The sequence below is a fragment of the Heliangelus exortis genome, chromosome 17 (genome assembly GCF_036169615.1).
Source record: "Heliangelus exortis chromosome 17, bHelExo1.hap1, whole genome shotgun sequence".
NCBI classification, from domain to species: domain Eukaryota; kingdom Metazoa; phylum Chordata; class Aves; order Apodiformes; family Trochilidae; genus Heliangelus; species Heliangelus exortis.
The window spans coordinates 85,056-93,518 of NC_092438.1; the positions used below are offsets into that span (position 1 = coordinate 85,056).

General features: G+C 48.8%; 1 long non-coding RNA gene across 1 annotated transcript; it reads left to right on the forward strand.

Moving 5' to 3' along the window:
* Positions 1-6,320: 6,320 nt before the first annotated feature.
* Positions 6,321-7,422, forward strand: LOC139804286 (uncharacterized). Its single transcript, XR_011729323.1, has 3 exons — positions 6,321-6,398; positions 6,736-6,822; positions 7,201-7,422. It is a non-coding gene; the product is annotated as an uncharacterized lncRNA (long non-coding RNA).
* The last annotated feature ends 1,041 nt before the right edge of the window (positions 7,423-8,463 follow it).

The following is an 8,463-nucleotide window of genomic DNA, read 5'->3' on the forward strand; positions in this document are numbered from 1 at the left end:
TCAATAAATGAAGCTTGCTGATAACTCATATTGAGTGTCCGAGTCTTCCCTCGCTGCGACAATTGGCTCCGTGAGAAAGGAGAACTTTGACCAAATACATCTCCCCAACAGAAGCAGCAATCATGAGTGGGGTTCTGAAAGATTCAAAACATGCAATGCCATGGATCATTTGACACAGACACAGTCATTATTTTCATTCCAACTTGCTCTCGGAAGAAGTATTTTCCCCATTCCTTTACAATGAACACATTTGGATAAACACTCAAGGAGCAAACCAAAGTCTTTGCGTTCCTGGACCCCCTCCTAATCCTGGATCCCCTCCTATTCTTGGACCCCCTCTTATTCTTTGACCCTCTCCTCCTTCTGGACCCCCTCCTTCTTCCTGGAACCTCTCCTATTCCTGGATACCCTCTTATTCCTGGACCCCCTCCTCCTTCTGAATCCCCTTCTCTTCCTGGATCCCTTCCTCTTCCTTGACCACCTCCTCCTCCTGGACCCCCTCCTTCTTCCTGCACCCCCTCCTTCTCCTGCTCATCTCGAGCATGCACATCAGCTCCTGCTTTCAGGAGATCTTCTAATATCTCCTCGTGTTCTTCAGTGATAGCAAGAGTTAGTGGGGTACTGCCCTTCTGAAAAGTCAGAGAAATGCATCATCTTAATAATCAAAGTAAAAAAAAAAAAAATCTGTAAAAGAAGTATCGATGCAACTTTCTGAAAGGACTTCTTGAAGAAATATTTATATTTACCTTATTCTTGGCACCCAGTTTGGCACCATGCTTGATTAACTGCCCCACGAGGTTTTTACTACGAGCCAGGATGGCCAACTGGAGGGCAGTGTTGCCATCGATGTCTGCAAGATTTGGGTCGGCACCCTGCTCTAGCACAAAAGTCACACAGTCTTGTTCTCTGAGCTGTACTGCCTGGGAACAACACACACACACACAAAAAAAAATGAAGGACTTCCAGAATTCACATTTCACTCCATCACAGCTCGCCCAGCTTCTGACCACTGGCAAAGAAGAGCACCTGCAAAGATGACCTGACAGGTGCCTGTTCCACTCCAAATCCAACAGGCGTGTTTCCGCACAGCTCTGCGCACAAGAGTCCTGCCAGACACCTCTCCTTTCATGCACACTCAATAAGCCCCTCTTCCAAGAGCAGAACTTCTCTCACTCACCTTCATCAGGGGTGTTCTCCCAAAATTATCAACAGCATCCAACTGGCTGCCGTGCTTTACTAGAAATGTGACGACCTCTGTGTGGCCGTTTGCAGATGCCAGATGGAGAGGTGTCCTGAGAATTAAATATGGGAGCTTAACACTGACAGACAAGGAAAGAACCAAAGCTGTGGCACCACCCAGCCCAGGGGACCCTGCTGCTCCTGCTGCTCCAACCCCGCACACATCACCCACAGGGCAGGAGAGACCTCAGCAGCTGCAAGAGAACCCTGCAGGGAGAGCAGGGCCAAGCAGCAGCCCAGCACCTCCAGGAGCACTGGCGCCCACCCAGCAGCTCCCGGCACTGGAAAGCTCTCAAGTTCCCCCTCCCAGCTGACAGGGCACATCTTGCTTTGCAAGCAATCAGCTCCAAGGGGATCCCACACAAACTCTGCAGGGGGGATGCTCCCACAGGCCACCCGAGCATGCTGCCCGCAGCCCCTCACCGATTCTCCCTGTCACGGCAGTCGATGCCCCAAAATCTTGATCCACGAGTTCCAGAACCTCAGCCAGGACAGGTGACCGTGGGCAGCAGCGAGGTGCAACCTGTTCAGATCTTGAACCAGGAGCAGCTGGAGAGACACAGCGCAGCACAGCTCAGCACAGGAGCCACAACGGCAGAGTCGCCCCTAACAGCAGTTGCCAGGGGCAACGGTGGGTGGGGCCGAACCACCTGTGGGGGGGTTGGGGGGGGGGGGCGGGGGGGTGGGGGGGGGGAGGGGCCGAACCAATTCACAGGGGGAAGGGGGCTGAAGGAAAGGAAAAGCCTCCTTTAATCCTTAAACCTTGCATTGGTTTAAGCTTCAGCATTCATTCATTGCCACTACAGGTGACAATGGTCCCTTAAGTATCTGAGAGAAGCTGAGAAGCTCTCCCCCACCTCTATGAGCCATACAAAGAGCTGGTAGAGTTCTTCTCCTGGAGAGGCTTTTTCATAACCAATTCAAAGGAGTTGGTCTCTTTTCCCAGGCAACCCTCAGCAAGACAAGAGGGCACGGTCTCAAGTTGTGCCGAGGGAGGTTTAGGTTGGACATTAGAAAGAATTTCTTTACTGAGAGGGTGATCAGACATTGGAATGGGCTGCCCAGGGAAGTGGTGGATTCTCCGTCCCTGGAGATATTTAAAAAGAGACTGGATGTGGCACTCAGTGCCATGGTCTAGTAACTGTAGCGGTAGTGGATCAAGGGTTGGACTTGATGATCTCTGAGGTCCCTTCCAACCCAGCCAATTCTATGATTCTATGATAGAGAGGGTAAAATAACCCTTCTTGTGTAACCCAGTTCTTTTCTCTCACTTGTCATCTTCAAATGGCAAACTAGCTTCCTCTGACTGCACAGAGCTCACTGCAAAAGCTCCATTGCCATTGCACAAGTGCAGGGTGTTTCCCTAGACAAGTCTAACCCATAACTAGAGGGAAATGGACATCTAGAATTCTCCTGGCCTACCAGGAATTACTGGCAGGACACCTATCTTTTCCCTCACTCTGGGGAAAATGTCAACACAAATGTTAACTGTCACCATGCCACATGTGTCACACCAAGCTAGACAGAAAATCATCTTAAAAGTTCCCTGCTGCAAACACATCCTCTGCAGGCCCCAGCACCAGCCTGACCTTCCACAGGCAGCCCAGCTTTTGAGCAGCCAGCCTGAAATGAGCCACTAATGGCTGTAATTAGCCCCATTGCTGGGCATCAGCCAGGAGAGAATTTAAAGGCAACTTGCCTCAGGCACTGAGTCTCACTGGTGTCTGCTGAGCTGCCCATAACAAAACCCAAGCTTTTTCAAGTACTGCAGAGAAGTCAGGACACAGCTCCTAAGGAGGCAGAGAATCATACAATGGCTTGGGTTGGAAGGGACCTTAAAGATCATCAAGACCCAACCCCCTGCATGGGCAGGGACATCTCTCACTAGACCAGGTGTCACAAAGCCTCGTCCAACCTGGCCTTGAACACTTCCTCGGAAGGGCATCAACAACTTCTCTAGGCAACCTCTTCCAGTATCCTGCCACTCTCATGAGGAAGAAGGTTTTCCTAATATCTAACCTAAATCTATCCCCTTTCAGTTTAAAACCATTAATCCTTGTCCTGTCACTACTCTCTCTGGTGAAAAGCCCCTCCCCAGCTTTCCTGTAGCCCCTTCATGGACTGGAAGGATCTCTAAGGCCCCCCCAGAGCCTTCTCTTCTCCAGGCTGAACAGCCCCAACTCTCTCAGCCCACCTGAGAGAGGTACCTCTCAAAGCTTTTCTTATTCCTCTTTCCACCCCTGGCAAGATTAAGTTCTACCTGGGATGGATGTGGCTCTCCTGCCCTGCTCCCCAGCTGCTCCAACCACCTGTCTACTCCTCCTAGGGTACCTGCCCTTGCATCCCCCCTCTGCATGCTTCCTCCTTCATTTTGAGGGCTTTTACGAGCTGCTGGCTCATCCATGCCGCCCTCCCGGAGTTTTTCCCCGGCTGCGGGATGGGGAGAGTGGGGAAATGCCAGCTGCCAGCATGGCCCGGGAACCAAGATGGCCGCCGGGCAGCCCCCTGCATGCCCCGGGACTACAGCTCCCAGCATGCCCCGGGACTACAGCTCCCAGCATGCCCCGGGGCTCTCCTCCTCTCCTGCTGCCTGAGCCCGCCCGACCCCGGGGCTGCCCCGGCCCCCGCCCAGCTGGGAGGGGGAGCAGGAGGAAGGGGATCTGGGCAGGGAGAGAAGGCAGGAAAAAGAGTGGTGAGGAGCGGGAAAGAGATGGAGGGGAAGGGGGCAAAGAGGGGGAGAGGGAGGGAGGGAGGGAGGGAGGGAGAGAGAGAGGAGAAGGGCGGGAAGGAGGAGAGAGGGGGGATGGACAGAGAGTGGGCCAGGGGTGGGCCAGGGGCCTGAGAGAGACAGAAAAGGCCCCAGGAGAGGGGAGTGACAGAGGGGTGGGAGAGGGAGCAGGAGAGAGGGGAAAGGGTGAGGGGAGGGGCAGGAAAGGGGAGAGGCTGCAGGAGAGAGAGGGACAATAAGGCCAGGAGAGGAGAGGGAGGGAAAGATGTGGAGACAAAGAGAGAGAGAAACAGCAATAGCTCTGAGAAGAGGCAGGGAGGAATTGGGAAACGTTGAGAGGGAGACAGCCAGTGAAAGCCCAAACTTGTGGTGGGCAAACGAGAGAGAGGGAGGGATGAAGAACTGGGGGCAGGGAGCTGGGCAGAGCCCCAGAAGAGCAGTGATGAGCAGCTGGGCCAGGCCCCAGCACCCTGGGCTTTCTTTTCAAAGATGAAAGCTTGTTTTCATTTTTAGGGTTTGATTAGGGACTCTTGGTTTGTTTACCTGGTTTCTTCAGGTTGTTTTTTTGTTGTTGTTGTGCTGGATTGTGTTGTGTTTTCTGTCTTGAAATCATCATTTCTGGTCTGACACCTCTACAGCAGGGAGGGCAGTGTGACTGATAGTGTGGTCTTGCATATTTCTGGGGAGTCAGTGGAAATTTGTGGTTGGAGCCATCTGCGTCGCTTACCTTTGATTTCTTGAGTGTAAATCATGCAATGTTTTTGCTAAGGTGCAAAAATGAAATGGGAGAGCAGCTCTTCCTCTCTCACACACACACACACACACACCTTCCCCAGCTGAGGATGAACAAATCAAATCTCTGGGGCTGTGTTCTTTTATGAAACGTGTGTCAGATACCCAGCCCCAGGGGACTTGTGCGCAGAGAATGGCTGCATGGGCCTGGGGCTTGCCCATCATCACCTGGAAGGGAAAAAGGAAAAACCAGGTGATCACTGGGGACTTGTTCCCAAGAATGTTTCTTTCTATATCCTCTTGCACTAAGAGACACTCAGACACCCTGAGCCATCCCCTCCCTTCACTGGCCCTGTGACCACCAAGCCCACTGCATCTCCCCCAGGCTGTTCTGCCATGGCTGGTTGCTGACAGGAGGGGACACGGGGAGGTGGCAGGCTGGGAGTGACAGGGGGGACATGGGGTGGTGAGGGTCTGGGAGAGTGAAAGGACATTGGGCAGTGATGGGCCCAGGGCTGCTGAGGGAGCCATGGCAGAGCCAGGGGGCTGCTGGGGGTTGGCAGTGGGTAGTGAAGGCCTGGGGGTGATGGGACACTGGGCAGTGACAGGCTGGGGGGCAGCAGGGACAGCAGCATCTTGAAGAAGAAAAGGTGGGGTTAGGGACTGAATTTTGTCTTCAACATGTTTTACTCTGTGCATCAGAAAACTAGTTTATACTCTGCTTTCACTACTTAAGGTTGGACACAAGTGCTTTATTTGGAGTTCTGATCACCTTTTTTGTTCTTCTAGAAGCCAGTCAGAGCCAGTGAGTGGAACATGAGGAAGGCAAAGGGAGCCAGCGAGTGGAACATCAAAAGCTGTATGTAAAATCACAGTCTTACACTTTCTATTGCAGCCTGCGTTTACATCCAAACAATGTACCCTTGTATTAATTTCCCAAACATTAACTTAAAGTATTTTCCAATAAAACACAGTCTTTGTTGTAAATGCAATGTATTTGATTCAGCATAGCAAAACTGTGTAATGCCATCATTTGCACAGGTTTTTTTTCCTAATTTTTTTTTTCCTAATTTTTGAAAATGTTACCAAAACCCACTGTTACTGTTATCTGTTACTGTTATACTTGGTACTGTTTCTTACTTTCGACTCAAACCAACATATCCCAAACATTTTGAGGACACCTCTGTACAGCTAAACAATTCCTTTTTGTGTCTGTAAATGCCTGGACATTTCTTCCTGAAGCTGCATAACTGAGGTGAAATTGTTTGGGCCCCTCTGAGTACATAAATGTCTTCAATAGATTGCTATCAGTTAAAGAATTGTTTCTCCCCAAGTTGGTATTCTGCAGTTCTGCATTTGATCTTTGGGCTTTGTCTGATGAAGCAGTTCAGTTGAATAGTTTGTCTGCACATGAAAATGCCAACAGCCCAGTGGACACATTCAGCACAAGATTGGAGCCCAGTGCCTTTGTGGGTAAAAGCTCTGTCATTTTTCTTCCCTTCTGCCTGCAGGACATGTTTGGATCTGGGTGACTTCAGGTTTGGATGCTGCTTCCATTTCCCAAAGGTTCAGCCTTTCTTCAAGATACCACCACTTGGAACTGACACTGGGAAAAGGGGCAGCATTTTTCTACAGCTTTGCAAACTCTGTCCTGCTGCTGCTAAAATACAGATAAGGAACACAAGGAAATACCTGACTGGTAATGCTCTAGATGTTGATTCCACCACCTGGGGTGGAATCATATGATGTGTAACTCTGCATTTCAAAATAGTCCTTCCAGTATAAAAAAATCACTAAGGGGTGGGATGTTTTTTTTTTTTGTCATCCTGATTTTAGGTATAACTGAATTTTCTTCACTAGAATGGGGTGAGGCATTACATTAACCCAGAGTTGTGGGGTCTGAGCACTTGAGAAGCTGTTAGGAGATCTGAATGTAGAAATTCATCAAGTGTGTGTCTGTGTTGTGTGAAGAATACAGCCTCTGCTGGTCATGGAGTGGTGTGTCATGTTTCAACTTGAAAACTTCTTGTCTGTAGGTCTGAAACCACTCAGTCTGAATCTGACATCAGTGATGCTGTCACTGATCAGTTTGAATTCCTTGCTGCACATGAATGTCTCTCTCTGTGAGCGTGAGTGTAGCTGGCCCAGGGACCCTGGTAATTCCCACAGTGCATTTATCCAAACCGCATTCATAGTATTTACTCTAATTCAGATGGGGTTTTATTTCTTGAAAACAGGTATGTAAAAACCCTTTCATTATTTTTTTGTGAAGAGATCAGTGACTCCTCTGCACTTGTTTCTCTGGCCCAGCTTATTGAGGTATATGGAATTTCTTGTCAAATACTTAAAAAAACCCCAAGAGTCTTTGCTTTGTTATTTTAAATCTTATGTTATGATCTGTAGCTGGATAAAAAGAGATGTGAACAAAACTTTGATTTTTAATAATTTGAAGTCATTGGTTTAAGTTTACAAAATGTTTCTATTTGGATACTATTCTATAGAGGGTTGATCCCAGGCTGGGAAGACAGGAGGGGAGTACCTGATCAGCCTCAGTGTAATCCTGCAGTATTATTCAGCTTCAAGACACAAGGAAGCCCTTCAGAAGCTGTTCACCATTTCTGAGACATTTTGTTAATTTTACGTTAGAAACCCAGTGTTGGCAGAGTAATTTAGTTGGCTGTAAGTTATGGACATTTCAGTGGGTCTGCAACAGTTAAATGAGGAGTGTTGAGCCTAAACTGTCGAGCCTGATCCCAGAGTTAGAAAGAGCACAGGAATTCCAAGGAGTTTCATGCTGGAGGTGAAAGATCCCAATACAAAGGAAGCTCTGCTGACAAGAATGGGGAAATATGCAATACCAACTCTTAATGCATAAGTATTAATGCATAAGTTCCCAAAAAGGGAACAAGAGAAATCATGGGGAAGCATTGGAGTGCCAAAGCAACCAAAAAAAAGTAGTTTAATATAAATGTATTTAAGACGGCTTACATGAGGTGAGCAGAATTCCATTTCTTGCTTCCTTTGATAAAATCCAAAGCTTGGAAAATTTTTCCGTGTGCCTGTCTTTAACTTTTTCCATGTAGCCGTGTTTAACTTTTGTGTTTTTCCTTCCCCACCCTGCCTCCAGGGAAGCATATGCCAGAGGAAAGAAGAAAAAGCCTTTCTCTTTATCCAAAGAGCCCTCCTCCTCTGATGGTCCCATACCTGATGAGTTCTTGTGTGCTCTTTGCAAAGCCCTACTGACTGATGCAGCTTTTATTCCCTGCTGTGGGATCAGTTATTGTGAGGAATGCAAGTGTTCCGTGCAGGTTTTTTTGTTAATTCAAAACAATCACATCTGATGTTCTGAGAGCAGAAACAGGAGATAACAAAGTTGTAACAGTGAGACTCAGAGCCTGAGGCAAGTTGCTGCTTTTAAATTCTCCCCTGGCTGATGCCCAGCAATGGGGCTAATTACAGCCATTATGGCTCATTTCAGGCTGGCTGCTCAAAAGCTGGGCTGCCTGTGGAAGGTCAGGCTGGTGCCGGGGCCTGCAGAGGATGTGTTTGCAGCAGGGAACTTTTAAGAAGATTTTCTGTGTAGCTGGGTGTGGCACACGGAGCATGGTGACAGTTAACATTTGTGTTAACATTTTCCCAAGAGTTAGGGAAAAGATAGTTGTCCTGCCAGTAGGACTCATTCCGATGGGGGAGAGTTTCTCAGCTTCTCTCAGATGCCTTTTTCTTTCCTTCGTTTCCCCCCCCCCCCGTGAATTGGTTCGGCC